This window comes from Gasterosteus aculeatus, chromosome 21 (genome assembly GCF_964276395.1).
Source record: "Gasterosteus aculeatus chromosome 21, fGasAcu3.hap1.1, whole genome shotgun sequence".
NCBI lineage: Eukaryota > Metazoa > Chordata > Actinopteri > Perciformes > Gasterosteidae > Gasterosteus > Gasterosteus aculeatus.
Window position 1 is genome coordinate 7,111,870 of NC_135708.1, and position 14,579 is coordinate 7,126,448.

A 14,579-nucleotide genomic window follows, 5' to 3' on the forward strand; every position below is an offset into this window, starting at 1 on the left:
TGCACACATAGTCATCACTGGAAAACGGCAATACGGATCACCAGGCTTCGGACACGGGAAAGGCTTTCCCCCATTGGTATTCGCAAACATGTCCCTGACGAAAGACCGACTGGCGGTTTGAACCTTTAGGATAGTGTAAGTGATACAGTGGAAAAGACCTGTGATGGCCGGGAATCGAACCCGGGTCAACTGCTTGGAAGGCAGCTATGCTCACCACTATACCACCATCGCTTGCTTATGTTCAAACATTGGATGTGAAAAACGAGACCTATCTAAAGAACAGACAATTTGGAATTGCGCGGGGAGACCCCAATGGATTCTAGTCTATCGCCCTGACCACTCGCCCACAACAACCTTCGAGTTCAGGTTCAGGTTCATGGCTCCCTGGCAAAACAGCAGTCGTCATCGATGGAGATTTTGAGCCCTCATGAAGACAAGTTCACTGCAGCCAGAGCGGCATCGATGGAGATTTTGAGCCCTCATGAAGACAAGTTCACTGCAGCCAAAGCGGCTCGTCAATTGATTCAGCGGTAATGTTACATTTTTTGGACTCAGCCTCCAGCCTAAATAAGCGAATGAAACACCTACTTGGAATGAAACTATGCACACAAGAGGGGGTCATCACTGGACAACGGCAATAAGGATCACCAGGCTTCGGACACGGGAAAGGCTTTTCCCCATTGGTATTCGCAAACCTGTCCCTGACGAAAGACAGACTGGCGGTTTGAACCTAAACACTTTAAGATAGTGTAAGTGATACAGAGAAAAACACCTGCGATGGCGGGGAATCGAACCCGGGTCAACTGCTTGGAAGGCAGCTATGCTCACCACTATACCACCATCACTTGCTTATGTTCAAACATTGGATGTGAAAAACGAGACCTATCTAAAGAACAGACAATTTGGAATTGCGCGGGGAGACCCCAATGGATTCTAGTCTATCGCCCTGACCACTCGCCCACGACAACCTTCGAGTTCAGGTTCAGGTTCATGGCTCCCTGGCAAAACAGCAGTCATCATCGATGGAGATTTTGAGCCCTCATGAAGACAAGTTCACTGCAGCCAAAGCGGCTCGTCAATTGATTCAGCGGTAATGGTACATTTTTTGGACTCAGCCTCCAGCCTAAATAAGCGAATGAAACACCTACTTGGAATGAAACTATGCACACATAGTCATCACTGGAAAACGGCAATACGGATCACCAGGCTTCGGACAAGGGAAAGGCTTTCCCCCATTGGTATTCGCAAACCTGTCCCTGACGAAAGACCGACTGGCGGTTTGAACCTAAACACTTTAAGTGATACAGAGGAAAACACCTGCGATGGCCGGGAATCAAACCCAGGTCAACTGCTTGGAAGGCAGCTATGCTCACCACTATAACACCATCGCTTGCTTATCTTCAAACATTGGATGTGAAAAACGAGACCTATCTAAAGAACAGACAATTTGGAATTGCGCGGGGAGACCCCAATGGATTCTAGTCTATCGCCCTGACCACTCGCCCACGACAACCTTCGAGTTCAGGTTCAGGTTCATGGCTCCCTGGCAAAACAGCAGTCGTCATCGATGGAGATTTTGAGCCCTCATGAAGACAAGTTCACTGCAGCCAAAGCGGCTCGTCAATTGATTCAGCGGTAATGGTACATTTTTTGGACTCAGCCTCCAGCCTAAATAAGCGAATAAAACACCTACTTGGAATGAAACTATGAACACAAGAAGGGGTCATCACTGGACAACGGCAATAAGGATCACCATGCTTCGGACACGGGAAAGGCTTTCCCCCATTGGTATTCGCAAACCTGTCCCTGACGAAAGACCGACTGGCGGTTTGAACCTAAACACTTTAAGATAGTATAAGTGATAGAGAGAAAAACACCTGCGATGGCCGGGAATCGAACCCGGGTCAACTGCTTGGAAGGCAGCTATGCTCACCACTATACCACCATCGCTTGCTTATGTTCAAACATTGGATGTGAAAAACGAGACCTATCTAAAGAACAGACAATTTGGAATTGCGCGGGGAGACCCCAATGGATTCTAGTCTATCGCCCTGACCACTCGCCGACGACAACCTTCCAGTTCAGGTTCAGGTTCATGGCTCCCTGGCAAAACAGCAGTCGTCATCGATGGAGATTTTGAGCCCTCATGAAGACAAGTTCACTGCAGCCAAAGCGGCTCGTCAATTGATTCAGCGGCAATGGTACATTTTTTGGACACAGCCTCCAGCCTAAATAAGCGAATGAAACACCTACTTGGAATGAAACTATGAACACAAGAAGGGGTCATCACTGGACAACGGCAATAAGGATCACCATGCTTCGGACACGGGAAAGGCTTTCCCCCATTGGTATTCGCAAACCTGTCCCTGACGAAAGACCGACTGGCGGTTTGAACCTAAACACTTTAAGATAGTGTAAGTGATATAGAGGAAAACACCTGCGATGGCCGGGAATCGAACCCGGGTCAACTGCTTGGAAGGCAGCTATGCTCACCACTATACCACCATCGCTTGCTTATGTTCAAACATTGGATGTGAAAAACGAGACCTATCTAAAGAACAGACAATTTGGAATTGCGCGGGGAGACCCCAATGGATTCTAGTCTATCGCCCTGACCACTCGCCCACGACAACCTTCGAGTTCAGGTTCAGGTTCATGGCTCCCTGGCAAAACAGCAGTCGTCATCGATGGAGATTTTGAGCCCTCATGAAGACAAGTTCACTGCAGCCAAAGCGGCTCGTCAATTGATTCAGCGGTAATGGTACATTTTTTGGACTCAGCCTCCAGCCTAAATAAGCAAATAAAACACCTACTTGGAATGAAACTATGAACACAAGAAGGGGTCATCACTGGACAACGGCAATAAGGATCACCATGCTTCGGACACGGGAAAGGCTTTCCCCCATTGGTATTCGCAAACCTGTCCCTGACGAAAGACCGACTGGCGGTTTGAACCTAAACACTTTAAGATAGTATAAGTGATACAGAGGAAAACACCTGCGATGGCCGGGAATCGAACCCGGGTCAACTGCTTGGAAGGCAGCTATGCTCACCACTATACCACCATCGCTTGCTTATGTTCAAACATTGGATGTGAAAAACGAGACCTATCTAAAGAACAGACAATTTGGAATTGCGCGGGGAGACCCCAATGGATTCTAGTCTATCGCCCTGACCACTCGCCCACGACAACCTTCGAGTTCAGGTTCAGGTTCATGGCTCCCTGGCAAAACAGCAGTCGTCATCGATGGAGATTTTGAGCCCTCATGAAGACAAGTTCACTGCAGCCAAAGCGGCTCGTCAATTGATTCAGCGGTAATGGTACATTTTTTGGACTCAGCCTCCAGCCTAAATAAGCAAATAAAACACCTACTTGGAATGAAACTATGAACACAAGAAGGGGTCATCACTGGACAACGGCAATAAGGATCACCATGCTTCGGACACGGGAAAGGCTTTCCCCCATTGGTATTCGCAAACCTGTCCCTGACGAAAGACCGACTGGCGGTTTGAACCTAAACACTTTAAGATAGTATAAGTGATACAGAGGAAAACACCTGCGATGGCCGGGAATCGAACCCGGGTCAACTGCTTGGAAGGCAGCTATGCTCACCACTATACCACCATCGCTTGCTTATGTTCAAACATTGGATGTGAAAAACGAGACCTATCTAAAGAACAGACAATTTGGAATTGCGCGGGGAGACCCCAATGGATTCTAGTCTATCGCCCTGACCACTCGCCCACGACAACCTTCGAGTTCAGGTTCAGGTTCATGGCTCCCTGGCAAAACAGCAGTCGTCATCGATAGAGATTTTGAGCCCTCATGAAGACAAGTTCACTGCAGCCAAAGCGGCTCGTCAATTGATTCAGCGGTAATGGTACATTTTTTGGACTCAGCCTCCAGCCTAAATAAGCGAAAGAAACACCTACTTGGAATGAAACTATGCACACAAGAGGGGGTCATCACTGGACAACGGCAATAAGGATCACCATGCTTCGGACACGGGAAAGGCTTTCCCCCATTGGTATTCGCAAACCTGTCCCTGACGAAAGACCGACTGGCGGTTTGAACCTAAACACTTTAAGATAGTATAAGTGATACAGAGGAAAACACCTGCGATGGCCGGGAATCGAACCCGGGTCAACTGCTTGGAAGGCAGCTATGCTCACCACTATACCACCATCGCTTGCTTATCTTCAAACATTGGATGTGAAAAACGAGACCTATCTAAAGAACAGACAATTTGGAATTGCGCGGGGAGACCCCAATGGATTCTAGTCTATCGCCCTGACCACTCGCCCACGACAACCTTCGAGTTCAGGTTCAGGTTCATGGCTCCCTGGCAAAACAGCAGTCGTCATCGATGGAGATTTTGAGCCCTCATGAAGACAAGTTCACTGCAGCCAAAGCGGCTCGTCAATTGATTCAGCGGTAATGGTACATTTTTTGGACTCAGCCTCCAGCCTAAATAAGCGAATGAAACACCTACTTGGAATGAAACTATGAACACAAGAAGGGGTCATCACTGGACAACGGCAATAAGGATCACCATGCTTCGGACACGGGAAAGGCTTTCCCCCATTGGTATTCGCAAACCTGTCCCTGACGAAAGACCGACTGGCGGTTTGAACCTAAACACTTTAAGATAGTGTAAGTGATATAGAGGAAAACACCTGCGATGGCCGGGAATCGAACCCGGGTCAACTGCTTGGAAGGCAGCTATGCTCACCACTATACCACCATCGCTTGCTTATGTTCAAACATTGGATGTGAAAAACGAGACCTATCTAAAGAACAGACAATTTGGAATTGCGCGGGGAGACCCCAATGGATTCTAGTCTATCGCCCTGACCACTCGCCCACGACAACCTTCGAGTTCAGGTTCAGGTTCATGGCTCCCTGGCAAAACAGCAGTCGTCATCGATGGAGATTTTGAGCCCTCATGAAGACAAGTTCACTGCAGCCAAAGCGGCTCGTCAATTGATTCAGCGGTAATGGTACATTTTTTGGACTCAGCCTCCAGCCTAAATAAGCGAAAGAAACACCTACTTGGAATGAAACTATGCACACAAGAGGGGGTCATCACTGGACAACGGCAATAAGGATCACCATGCTTCGGACACGGGAAAGGCTTTCCCCCATTGGTATTCGCAAACCTGTCCCTGACGAAAGACCGACTGGCGGTTTGAACCTAAACACTTTAAGATAGTATAAGTGATACAGAGGAAAACACCTGCGATGGCCGGGAATCGAACCCGGGTCAACTGCTTGGAAGGCAGCTATGCTCACCACTATACCACCATCGCTTGCTTATCTTCAAACATTGGATGTGAAAAACGAGACCTATCTAAAGAACAGACAATTTGGAATTGCGCGGGGAGACCCCAATGGATTCTAGTCTATCGCCCTGACCACTCGCCCACGACAACCTTCGAGTTCAGGTTCAGGTTCATGGCTCCCTGGCAAAACAGCAGTCGTCATCGATGGAGATTTTGAGCCCTCATGAAGACAAGTTCACTGCAGCCAAAGCGTCTCGTCAATTGATTCAGCGGTAATGGTACATTTTTTGGACTCAGCCTCCAGCCTAAATAAGCGAATGAAACACCTACTTGGAATGAAACTATGAACACAAGAAGGGGTCATCACTGGACAACGGCAATAAGGATCACCATGCTTCGGACACGGGAAAGGCTTTCCCCCATTGGTATTCGCAAACCTGTCCCTGACGAAAGACCGACTGGCGGTTTGAACCTAAACACTTTAAGATAGTGTAAGTGATATAGAGGAAAACACCTGCGATGGCCGGGAATCGAACCCGGGTCAACTGCTTGGAAGGCAGCTATGCTCACCACTATACCACCATCGTTTGCTTATCTTCAAACATTGGATGTGAAAAACGAGACCTATCTAAAGAACAGACAATTTGGAATTGCGCGGGGAGACCCCAATGGATTCTAGTCTATCGCCCTGACCACTCGCCCACGACAACCTTCGAGTTCAGGTTCAGGTTCATGGCTCCCTGGCAAAACAGCAGTCGTCATCGATGGAGATTTTGAGCCCTCATGAAGACAAGTTCACTGCAGCCAAAGCGTCTCGTCAATTGATTCAGCGGTAATGGTACATTTTTTGGACTCAGCCTCCAGCCTAAATAAGCGAATGAAACACCTACTTGGAATGAAACTATGAACACAAGAAGGGGTCATCACTGGACAACGGCAATAAGGATCACCATGCACGCCAAAGCGGCTCGTCAATTGATTCAGCGGTAATGGTACATTTTTTGGACTCAGCCTCCAGCCTAAATAAGCGAATGAAACACCTACTTGGAATGAAACTATGAACACAAGAAGGGGTCATCACTGGACAACGGCAATAAGGATCACCATGCTTCGGACACGGGAAAGGCTTTCCCCCATTGGTATTCGCAAACCTGTCCCTGACGAAAGACCGACTGGCGGTTTGAACCTAAACACTTTAAGATAGTGTAAGTGATATAGAGGAAAACACCTGCGATGGCCGGGAATCGAACCCGGGTCAACTGCTTGGAAGGCAGCTATGCTCACCACTATACCACCATCGCTTTCTTATGTTCAAACATTGGATGTGAAAAACGAGACCTATCCAAAGAACAGACAATTTGGAATTGCGCGGGGAGACCCCAATGGATTCTAGTCTATCGCCTGGACCACTCGCCCACAACAACCTTTGAGTTCAGGTTCAGGTTCATGGCTCCCTGGCAAAACAGCAGTCGTCATCGATGGAGATTTTGAGCCCTAATGAAGACAAGTTCACTGCAGCCAAAGCGGCTCGTCAATTGATTCAGCGGTAATGGTACATTTTTTGGACTCAGCCTCCAGCCTAAATAAGCGAATGAAACACCTACTTGGAATGAAACTATGCACACATAGTCATCACTGGAAAACGGCAATACGGATCACCAGGCTTCGGACACGGGAAAGGCTTTCCCCCATTGGTATTCGCAAACCTGTCCCTGACGAAAGACCGACTGGCGGTTTGAACCTAAACACTTTAAGATAGTATAAGTGATATAGAGGAAAACACCTGCGATGGCCGGGAATCGAACCCGGGTCAACTGCTTGGAAGGCAGCTATGCTCACCACTATACCACCATCGCTTGCTTATCTTCAAACATTGGATGTGAAAAACGAGACCTATCTAAAGAACAGACAATTTGGAATTGCGCGGGGAGACCCCAATGGATTCTAGTCTATCGCCCTTCGAGTTCAGGTTCAGGTTCATGGCTCCCTGGCAAAACAGCAGTCGTCATCGATGGAGATTTTGAGCCCTCATGAAGACAAGTTCACTGCAGCCAAAGCGTCTCGTCAATTGATTCAGCGGTAATGGTACAGTTTTTGGACTCAGCCTCCAGCCTAAATAAGCGAATGAAACACCTACTTGGAATGAAACTATGCACACATAGCCATCACTGGAAAACGGCAATACGGATCACCAGGCTTCGGACACGGGAAAGGCTTTCCCCCATTGGTATTCGCAAACTTGTCCCTGACGAAAGACCGACTGGCGGTTTGAACCTTTAGGATAGTGTAACTGATAGAGAGAAAAACACCTGCGATGGCGGGGAATCGAACCCGGGTCAACTGCTTGGAAGGCAGCTATGCTCACCACTATACCACCATCACTTGCTTATGTTCAAACATTGGATGTGAAAAACGAGACCTATCTAAAGAACAGACAATTTGGAATTGCGCGGGGAGACCCCAATGGATTCTAGTCTATCGCCCTGACCACTCGCCCACAACAACCTTCGAGTTCAGGTTTAGGTTCATGGCTCCCTGGCAAAACAGCAGTCGTCATCGATGGAGATTTTGAGCCCTCATGAAGACAAGTTCACTGCAGCCAAAGCGGCTCGTCAATTGATTCAGCGGTAATGGTACATTTTTTGGACTCAGCCTCCAGCCTAAATAAGCGAATGAAACACCTACTGGGAATGAAACTATGCACACAAGAGGGGGTCATCACTGGACAACGGCAATAAGGATCACCAGGCTTCGGACACGGGAAAGGCTTTTCCCCATTGGTATTCGCAAACCTGTCCCTGACGAAAGACAGACTGGCGGTTTGAACCTAAACACTTTAAGATAGTGTAAGTGATACAGAGGAAAACACCTGCGATGGCCGGGAATCAAACCCAGGTCAACTGCCTGGAAGGCAGCTATGCTCACCACTATACCACCATCGCTTGCTTATGTTCAAACATTGGATGTGAAAAACGAGACCTACTAAAGAACAGACAATTTGGAATTGCGCGGGGAGACCCCAATGGATCCTAGTCTATCGCCCTGACCACTCGCCCACGACAACCTTCAAGTTCAGGTTCATGGCTCCCTGGCAAAACAGCAGTCGTCATCGATGGAGATTTTGAGCCCTCATGAAGACAAGTTCACTGCAGCCAAAGCGGCTGGTCAATTGATTCAGCGGTAATGGTACATTTTTTGGACTCAGCCTCCAGCCTAAATAAGCGAATGAAACACCTACTTGGAATGAAACTATGAACACATAGTCATCACTGGAAAACGGCAATACGGATCACCAGGCTTCGGACACGGGAAAGGCTTTCCCCCATTGGTATTCGCAAACCTGTCCCTGACGAAAGACCGACTGGCGGTTTGAACCTAAACACTTTAAGATAGTGTAAGTGATACAGAGGAAAACACATGCGATGGCCGGGAATCGAACCCAGGTCAACTGATTGGAAGGCAGCTATGCTCACCACTATACCACCATCGCTTGCTTATGTTCAAACATTGGATGTGAAAAACGAGACCTATCTAAAGAACAGACAATTTGGAATTGCGCGGGGAGACCCCAATGGATTCTAGTCTATCGCCCTGACCACTCGCCAACGACAACCTTCCAGTTCAGGTTCAGGTTCATGGCTCCCTGGCAAAACAGCAGTCATCATCGATGGAGATTTTGAGCCCTCATGAAGACAAGTTCACTGCAGCCAAAGCGGCTCGTCAATTGATTCAGCGGTAATGGTACATTTTTTGGACTCAGCCTCCAGCCTAAATAAGCGAAAGAAACACCTACTTGGAATGAAACTATGCACACATAGTCATCACTGGAAAACGGCAATACGGAACACCAGGCTTCGGACACGGGAAAGGCTTTCCCCCATTGGTATTCGCAAACCTGTCCCTGACGAAAGACCGACTGGCGGTTTGAACCTAAACACTTTAAGATAGTGTAAGTGATATAGAGGAAAACACCTGCGATGGCCGGGAATCGAACCCGGGTCAACTGCTTGGAAGGCAGCTATGCTCACCACTATACCACCATCGCTTGCTTATGTTCAAACATTGGATGTGAAAAACGAGACCTATCTAAAGAACAGACAATTTGGAATTGTGCGGGGAGACCCCAATGGATTCTAGTCTATCGCCCTGACCACTCGCCCACGACAACCTTCGAGTTCAGGTTCAGGTTCATGGCTCCCTGGCAAAACAGCAGTCGTCATCGATGGAGATTTTGAGCCCTCATGAAGACAAGTTCACTGCAGCCAAAGCGGCTCGTCAATTGATTCAGCGGTAATGGTACATTTTTTGGACTCAGCCTCCAGCCTAAATAAGCGAATGAAACACCTACTTGGAATGAAACTATGCACACATAGTCATCACTGGAAAACGGCAATACGGATCACCAGGCTTCGGACACGGGAAAGGCTTTCCCCCATTGGTATTCGCAAACCTGTCCCTGACGAAAGACCGACTGGCGGTTTGAACCTTTAGGATAGTGTAAGTGATACAGTGGAAAAGACTTGCGATGGCCGGGAATCGAACCCGGGTCAACTGCTTGGAAGGCAGCTATGCTCACCACTATACCACCATCGCTTGCTTATCTTCAAACATTGGATGTGAAAAACGAGACCTATCTAAAGAACAGACAATTTGGAATTGCGCGGGGAGACCCCAATGGATTCTAGTCTATCGCCCTGACCACTCGCCCACGACAACCTTCGAGTTCAGGTTCAGGTTCATGGCTCCCTGGCAAAACAGCAGTCGTCATCGATGGAGATTTTGAGCCCTCATGAAGACAAGTTCACTGCAGCCAAAGCGGCTCGTCAATTGATTCAGCGGTAATGGTACATTTTTTGGACTCAGCCTCCAGCCTAAATAAGCGAATGAAACACCTACTTGGAATGAAACTATGAACACAAGAAGGGGTCATCACTGGACAACGGCAATAAGGATCACCATGCTTCGGACACGGGAAAGGCTTTCCCCCATTGGTATTCGCAAACCTGTCCCTGACGAAAGACCGACTGGCGGTTTGACCTAAACACTTTAAGATAGTGTAAGTGATATAGAGGAAAACACGTGCGATGGCCGGGAATCGAACCCGGGTCAACTGCTTGGAAGGCAGCTATGCTCACCACTATACCACCATCGCTTGCTTATGTTCAAACATTGGATGTGAAAAACGAGACCTATCCAAAGAACAGACAATTTGGAATTGCGCGGGGAGACCCCAATGGATTCTAGTCTATCGCCTGGACCACTCGCCCACAACAACCTTCGAGTTCAGGTTCAGGTTCAGGTTCATGGCTCCCTGGCAAAACAGCAGTCGTCATCGATGGAGATTTTGAGCCCTCATGAAGACAAGTTCACTGCAGCCAAAGCGGCTCGTCAATTGATTCAGCGGCAATGGTACATTTTTTGGACTCAGCCTCCAGCCTAAATAAGCGAATGAAACACCTACTTGGAATGAAACTATGCACACATAGTCATCACTGGAAAACGGCAATACGGATCACCAGGCTTCGGACACGGGAAAGGCTTTCCCCCATTGGTATTCGCAAACCTGTCCCTGACGAAAGACCGACTGGCGGTTTGAACCTAAACACTTTAAGATAGTGTAAGTGATACAGAGGAAAACACATGCGATGGCCGGGAATCGAACCCAGGTCAACTGCTTGGAAGGCAGCTATGCTCACCACTATACCACCATCGCTTGCTTATGTTCAAACATTGGATGTGAAAAACGAGACCTATCTAAAGAACAGACAATTTGGAATTGTGCGGGGAGACCCCAATGGATTCTAGTCTATCGCCCTAACCACTCGCCCACGACAACCTTCGAGTTCAGGTTCAGGTTCATGGCTCCCTGGCAAAACAGCAGTCGTCATCGATGGAGATTTTGAGCCCTCATGAAGACAAGTTCACTGCAGCCAAAGCGGCTCGTCAATTGATTCAGCGGTAATGGTACATTTTTTGGACTCAGCCTCCAGCCTAAATAAGCGAAAGAAACACCTACTTGGAATGAAACTATGCACACATAGTCATCACTGGAAAACGGCAATACGGATCACCAGGCTTCGGACACGGGAAAGGCTTTCCCCCATTGGTATTCGCAAACCTGTCCCTGACGAAAGACCGACTGGCGGTTTGAACCTAAACACTTTAAGATAGTGTAAGTGATATAGAGGAAAACACCTGCGATGGCCGGGAATCGAACCCGGGTCAACTGCTTGGAAGGCAGCTATGCTCACCACTATACCACCATCGCTTGCTTATGTTCAAACATTGGATGTGAAAAACGAGACCTATCTAAAGAACAGACAATTTGGAATTGTGCGGGGAGACCCCAATGGATTCTAGTCTATCGCCCTGACCACTCGCCCACGACAACCTTCGAGTTCAGGTTCAGGTTCATGGCTCCCTGGCAAAACAGCAGTCGTCATCGATGGAGATTTTGAGCCCTCATGAAGACAAGTTCACTGCAGCCAAAGCGGCTCGTCAATTGATTCAGCGGTAATGGTACATTTTTTGGACTCAGCCTCCAGCCTAAATAAGCGAAAGAAACACCTACTTGGAATGAAACTATGCACACATAGTCATCACTGGAAAACGGCAATACGGATCACCAGGCTTCGGACACGGGAAAGGCTTTCCCCCATTGGTATTCGCAAACCTGTCCCTGACGAAAGACCGACTGGCGGTTTGAACCTAAACACTTTAAGATAGTGTAAGTGATACAGAGGAAAACACATGCGATGGCCGGGAATCGAACCCAGGTCAACTGCTTGGAAGGCAGCTATGCTCACCACTATACCACCATCGCTTGCTTATCTTCAAACATTGGATGTGAAAAACGAGACCTATCTAAAGAACAGACAATTTGGAATTGTGCGGGGAGACCCCAATGGATTCTAGTCTATCGCCCTGACCACTCGCCCACGACAACCTTCGAGTTCAGGTTCAGGTTCATGGCTCCCTGGCAAAACAGCAGTCGTCATCGATGGAGATTTTGAGCCCTCATGAAGACAAGTTCACTGCAGCCAAAGCGGCTCGTCAATTGATTCAGCGGTAATGGTACATTTTTTGGACTCAGCCTCCAGCCTAAATAAGCGAATGAAACACCTACTTGGAATGAAACTATGCACACATAGTCATCACTGGAAAACGGCAATACGGATCACCAGGCTTCGGACACGGGAAAGGCTTTCCCCCATTGGTATTCGCAAACCTGTCCCTGACGAAAGACCGACTGGCGGTTTGAACCTTTAGGATAGTGTAAGTGATACAGTGGAAAAGACCTGCGATGGCCAGGAATCGAACCCGGGTCAACTGCTTGGAAGGCAGCTATGCTCACCACTATACCACCATCGCTTGCTTATCTTCAAACATTGGATGTGAAAAACGAGACCTATCTAAAGAACAGACAATTTGGAATTGCGCGGGGAGACCCCAATGGATTCTAGTCTATCGCCCTGACCACTCGCCCACGACAACCTTCGAGTTCAGGTTCAGGTTCATGGCTCCCTGGAAAAACAGCAGTCATCATCGATGGAGATTTTGAGCCCTCATGAAGACAAGTTCACTGCAGCCAAAGCGGCTCGTCAATTGATTCAGCGGTAATGGTACATTTTTTGGACTCAGCCTCCAGCCTAAATAAGCGAATGAAACACCTACTTGGAATGAAACTATGCACACATAGTCATCACTGGAAAACGGCAATACGGATCACCAGGCTTCGGACACGGGAAAGGCTTTCCCCCATTGGTATTCGCAAACCTGTCCCTGACGAAAGACCGACTGGCGGTTTGAACCTAAACACTTTAAGATAGTGTAAGTGATACAGAGGAAAACACATGCGATGGCCGGGAATCGAACCCAGGTCAACTGATTGGAAGGCAGCTATGCTCACCACTATACCACCATCGCTTGCTTATGTTCAAACATTGGATGTGAAAAACGAGACCTATCTAAAGAACAGACAATTTGGAATTGCGCGGGGAGACCCCAATGGATTCTAGTCTATCGCCCTGACCACTCGCCAACGACAACCTTCCAGTTCAGGTTCAGGTTCATGGCTCCCTGGCAAAACAGCAGTCGTCATCGATGGAGATTTTGAGCCCTCATGAAGACAAGTTCACTGCAGCCAAAGCGGCTCGTCAATTGATTCAGCGGTAATGGTACATTTTTTGGACTCAGCCTCCAGCCTAAATAAGCGAATGAAACACCTACTTGGAATGAAACTATGAACACAAGAAGGGGTCATCACTGGACAACGGCAATAAGGATCACCATGCTTCGGACACGGGAAAGGCTTTCCCCCATTGGTATTCGCAAACCTGTCCCTGACGAAAGACCGACTGGCGGTTTGACCTAAACACTTTAAGATAGTGTAAGTGATATAGAGGAAAACACGTGCGATGGCCGGGAATCGAACCCGGGTCAACTGCTTGGAAGGCAGCTATGCTCACCACTATACCACCATCGCTTGCTTATGTTCAAACATTGGATGTGAAAAACGAGACCTATCCAAAGAACAGACAATTTGGAATTGCGCGGGGAGACCCCAATGGATTCTAGTCTATCGCCTGGACCACTCGCCCACAACAACCTTCGAGTTCAGGTTCAGGTTCAGGTTCATGGCTCCCTGGCAAAACAGCAGTCGTCATCGATGGAGATTTTGAGCCCTCATGAAGACAAGTTCACTGCAGCCAAAGCGGCTCGTCAATTGATTCAGCGGCAATGGTACATTTTTTGGACTCAGCCTCCAGCCTAAATAAGCGAATGAAACACCTACTTGGAATGAAACTATGCACACATAGTCATCACTGGAAAACGGCAATACGGATCACCAGGCTTCGGACACGGGAAAGGCTTTCCCCCATTGGTATTCGCAAACCTGTCCCTGACGAAAGACCGACTGGCGGTTTGAACCTAAACACTTTAAGATAGTGTAAGTGATACAGAGGAAAACACATGCGATGGCCGGGAATCGAACCCAGGTCAACTGCTTGGAAGGCAGCTATGCTCACCACTATACCACCATCGCTTGCTTATGTTCAAACATTGGATGTGAAAAACGAGACCTATCTAAAGAACAGACAATTTGGAATTGTGCGGGGAGACCCCAATGGATTCTAGTCTATCGCCCTAACCACTCGCCCACGACAACCTTCGAGTTCAGGTTCAGGTTCATGGCTCCCTGGCAAAACAGCAGTCGTCATCGATGGAGATTTTGAGCCCTCATGAAGACAAGTTCACTGCAGCCAAAGCGGCTCGTCAATTGATTCAGCGGTAAT

The 14,579-nt window shown here is 48.1% G+C and overlaps 22 non-coding genes across 22 annotated transcripts; all 22 read right to left on the reverse strand.

The window, feature by feature from the left end:
• Positions 1 to 159: 159 nt before the first annotated feature.
• On the reverse strand, positions 160 to 231 carry trnag-ucc (transfer RNA glycine (anticodon UCC)). Its single transcript has one exon. It is a non-coding gene; the product is annotated as a tRNA-Gly (tRNA).
• Positions 232 to 1,878: 1,647 nt separating this feature from the next.
• Positions 1,879 to 1,950, reverse strand: trnag-ucc (transfer RNA glycine (anticodon UCC)). Its single transcript has one exon. It is a non-coding gene; the product is annotated as a tRNA-Gly (tRNA).
• Positions 1,951 to 2,438: 488 nt separating this feature from the next.
• On the reverse strand, positions 2,439 to 2,510 carry trnag-ucc (transfer RNA glycine (anticodon UCC)). The gene has a single exon. It is a non-coding gene; the product is annotated as a tRNA-Gly (tRNA).
• Positions 2,511 to 2,998: 488 nt separating this feature from the next.
• On the reverse strand, positions 2,999 to 3,070 carry trnag-ucc (transfer RNA glycine (anticodon UCC)). The gene has a single exon. It is a non-coding gene; the product is annotated as a tRNA-Gly (tRNA).
• Positions 3,071 to 3,558: 488 nt separating this feature from the next.
• On the reverse strand, positions 3,559 to 3,630 carry trnag-ucc (transfer RNA glycine (anticodon UCC)). Its single transcript has one exon. It is a non-coding gene; the product is annotated as a tRNA-Gly (tRNA).
• A 488-nt stretch (positions 3,631 to 4,118) lies between these two features.
• Positions 4,119 to 4,190, reverse strand: trnag-ucc (transfer RNA glycine (anticodon UCC)). Its single transcript has one exon. It is a non-coding gene; the product is annotated as a tRNA-Gly (tRNA).
• Positions 4,191 to 4,678: 488 nt separating this feature from the next.
• Positions 4,679 to 4,750, reverse strand: trnag-ucc (transfer RNA glycine (anticodon UCC)). The gene has a single exon. It is a non-coding gene; the product is annotated as a tRNA-Gly (tRNA).
• Positions 4,751 to 5,238: 488 nt separating this feature from the next.
• Positions 5,239 to 5,310, reverse strand: trnag-ucc (transfer RNA glycine (anticodon UCC)). The gene has a single exon. It is a non-coding gene; the product is annotated as a tRNA-Gly (tRNA).
• A 488-nt stretch (positions 5,311 to 5,798) lies between these two features.
• Positions 5,799 to 5,870, reverse strand: trnag-ucc (transfer RNA glycine (anticodon UCC)). The gene has a single exon. It is a non-coding gene; the product is annotated as a tRNA-Gly (tRNA).
• Positions 5,871 to 6,512: 642 nt separating this feature from the next.
• On the reverse strand, positions 6,513 to 6,584 carry trnag-ucc (transfer RNA glycine (anticodon UCC)). The gene has a single exon. It is a non-coding gene; the product is annotated as a tRNA-Gly (tRNA).
• Positions 6,585 to 7,067: 483 nt separating this feature from the next.
• Positions 7,068 to 7,139, reverse strand: trnag-ucc (transfer RNA glycine (anticodon UCC)). The gene has a single exon. It is a non-coding gene; the product is annotated as a tRNA-Gly (tRNA).
• Positions 7,140 to 8,701: 1,562 nt separating this feature from the next.
• On the reverse strand, positions 8,702 to 8,773 carry trnag-ucc (transfer RNA glycine (anticodon UCC)). Its single transcript has one exon. It is a non-coding gene; the product is annotated as a tRNA-Gly (tRNA).
• Positions 8,774 to 9,256: 483 nt separating this feature from the next.
• On the reverse strand, positions 9,257 to 9,328 carry trnag-ucc (transfer RNA glycine (anticodon UCC)). The gene has a single exon. It is a non-coding gene; the product is annotated as a tRNA-Gly (tRNA).
• Positions 9,329 to 9,804: 476 nt separating this feature from the next.
• Positions 9,805 to 9,876, reverse strand: trnag-ucc (transfer RNA glycine (anticodon UCC)). The gene has a single exon. It is a non-coding gene; the product is annotated as a tRNA-Gly (tRNA).
• A 487-nt stretch (positions 9,877 to 10,363) lies between these two features.
• trnag-ucc (transfer RNA glycine (anticodon UCC)) lies at positions 10,364 to 10,435 on the reverse strand. The gene has a single exon. It is a non-coding gene; the product is annotated as a tRNA-Gly (tRNA).
• Positions 10,436 to 10,924: 489 nt separating this feature from the next.
• trnag-ucc (transfer RNA glycine (anticodon UCC)) lies at positions 10,925 to 10,996 on the reverse strand. Its single transcript has one exon. It is a non-coding gene; the product is annotated as a tRNA-Gly (tRNA).
• Positions 10,997 to 11,479: 483 nt separating this feature from the next.
• On the reverse strand, positions 11,480 to 11,551 carry trnag-ucc (transfer RNA glycine (anticodon UCC)). Its single transcript has one exon. It is a non-coding gene; the product is annotated as a tRNA-Gly (tRNA).
• Positions 11,552 to 12,034: 483 nt separating this feature from the next.
• Positions 12,035 to 12,106, reverse strand: trnag-ucc (transfer RNA glycine (anticodon UCC)). Its single transcript has one exon. It is a non-coding gene; the product is annotated as a tRNA-Gly (tRNA).
• A 476-nt stretch (positions 12,107 to 12,582) lies between these two features.
• Positions 12,583 to 12,654, reverse strand: trnag-ucc (transfer RNA glycine (anticodon UCC)). Its single transcript has one exon. It is a non-coding gene; the product is annotated as a tRNA-Gly (tRNA).
• A 483-nt stretch (positions 12,655 to 13,137) lies between these two features.
• Positions 13,138 to 13,209, reverse strand: trnag-ucc (transfer RNA glycine (anticodon UCC)). The gene has a single exon. It is a non-coding gene; the product is annotated as a tRNA-Gly (tRNA).
• Positions 13,210 to 13,696: 487 nt separating this feature from the next.
• Positions 13,697 to 13,768, reverse strand: trnag-ucc (transfer RNA glycine (anticodon UCC)). Its single transcript has one exon. It is a non-coding gene; the product is annotated as a tRNA-Gly (tRNA).
• Positions 13,769 to 14,257: 489 nt separating this feature from the next.
• trnag-ucc (transfer RNA glycine (anticodon UCC)) lies at positions 14,258 to 14,329 on the reverse strand. The gene has a single exon. It is a non-coding gene; the product is annotated as a tRNA-Gly (tRNA).
• Positions 14,330 to 14,579: the final 250 nt, after the last annotated feature.